The sequence below is a fragment of the Camelina sativa genome, chromosome 12 (assembly GCF_030686135.1).
Source record: "Camelina sativa cultivar CO46 ecotype springtype chromosome 12, ASM3068613v1".
Classification (NCBI taxonomy): domain Eukaryota; kingdom Viridiplantae; phylum Streptophyta; class Magnoliopsida; order Brassicales; family Brassicaceae; genus Camelina; species Camelina sativa.
Window position 1 is genome coordinate 28107078 of NC_141891.1, and position 1844 is coordinate 28108921.

Here is a 1844-nt window from a genome sequence, read left to right on the forward strand (position 1 = left end):
GATTAAGTTCGTTTATACACTTGTGGAGTTGCTGGATTCGAATCTTCTGTTGCTGGGTTATCTTGAGTTTCAGGTACCCACTCGACCAACCACTCGACCGAGCAGTGATCGAGCACTTGATCGAGTCAGAAGCCGTGTACATTTGGACACCACTTCCCAGTCGACTCAACCACCCACACGAGCCTGAGCTCAGTTGTGAACCTGTTCGAGTCTGTACTCGCGTTTGTTGATGAACACAAGGTCTAAGGGGAAAGACAATCTTCAAAGGCCTATTGACAACATCCATAGGAAGCAAAAAGGTTTGGGAAATCAGAGAAGAAGAGTAGTTCAAGTTCAGCAAGAGGATCCCGTGATCATGGAGCAACAAGCTAACCATGAGCAGAGACCTAGGCATATTGGTGCTGGAGATGCACCCAACACCCACAACCAAAGGGCTGGTATTGTGCCTCTAACAGTGCCAAACAACAACTTTGAGATCAAAAGTGGATTGATCTCCATGATTCAAGCCAACAAGTTCCATGGGTTGCCAATGGAGGATCCACTAGATCATCTTGATGAGTTTGACAGAATCTGTGGTCTTACAAAGATCAATGGAGTGAGTGAAGATGGATTCAAGTTGAGGCTCTTCCCATTCCCACTTGGAGATAAGGCACACCTTTGAGAGAAGACTCTTCCTACTGGAGCAATAACCACATGGGATGCTTGCAAGAAGGCTTTCTTGGCAAAAAATTTCTCAAATGCAAGGACTGCTAGATTGAGGAATGAAATTTCTGGGTTTGCTCAAAGAAACAATGAAAGCTTTTGTGAAGCTTGGGAGAGGTTCAAAGGATTTCAGACTCAATGTCCTCATCATGGCTTCAGCAATGAGTCACTCTTGAGTACATTGTATAGAGGAGTGCTTCCCAAGATCAGGATGTTTCTTGACACAGCTTCTAATGGCAACTTCCTCAACAAGAATGTGGAAGAAGGCTGGGAGTTAGTTGAGAATCTTGCTCAGTCAGATGGCAACTATAATGAGGACTATGTTCATTATTGTCTTGTTCATTTACTCATTGTCATGTTCATTATTGTCTTGCATTAGTTCATTAGCATAGTTTCTATTTCTATTCTTGGCTCATAACTACTGCAATCATTCTGTTCTATTTGCATTTAGCTCTTATTTCTTGTAGTTTACTTTCTACACTTTGCATTTTAATCATAGGATTGTTAGTGACAAACAATCTTTACATTTGGCTTAACTTAGATTCATATACATATCTTAATAGTTCACAAACACTCATTTAGGATTGACACCTCTTATACTGCAACTGCATAAGGGGAATTGAAACACCTTACCATCCATCCATTCATATCTCATTGCATACATTCATCATCATTCACCATCCATACCAAAAAGACTTGTTTCAGACACCAGTTGGGGTGTCGGTCGACACCAACGCGAGGACGACCCAGGACTTTCGCGAGTGTCAATCGATACCATGTGGAGGTGTCGGTCGACACAAACTAGGGTTTTCGGGAGTGTCGGGCAGGGTGTCGGTCGACACCAGTTTGGTGTCGGTCGACACCAGATTGTCAGTGTCAATCGACACCAGATTGTCAGTGTCGATCGACACCATCTGGTGTCGGTCGACACCCTTCTTTCAGCTACGACGGATGTTGCATGCTTTGTACATTGCCTAGTTTGTTTTATTGATTGTTGATTGTGGCATGTAGAGATCTTATTGCTTGTGCGTATAGCCCAGTAGATGGGAGGATTGCCTCACTGAGTGTTTATCAAATACTCATGCATCTCAATATGTGTTTGTGGTGCAGGTAAAGGCAAAGTGTGATCATGGAATCAAGGC

At 43.2% G+C, this 1844-nt stretch overlaps 1 non-coding gene across 1 annotated transcript; it reads right to left on the bottom strand.

The window, feature by feature from the left end:
• Window positions 1-751: 751 nt before the first annotated feature.
• On the bottom strand, window positions 752-858 carry LOC147930976 (small nucleolar RNA R71). The gene has a single exon (XR_015576755.1). It is a non-coding gene; the product is annotated as a small nucleolar RNA R71 (small nucleolar RNA).
• Between the last annotated feature and the right edge of the window lie 986 nt (window positions 859-1844).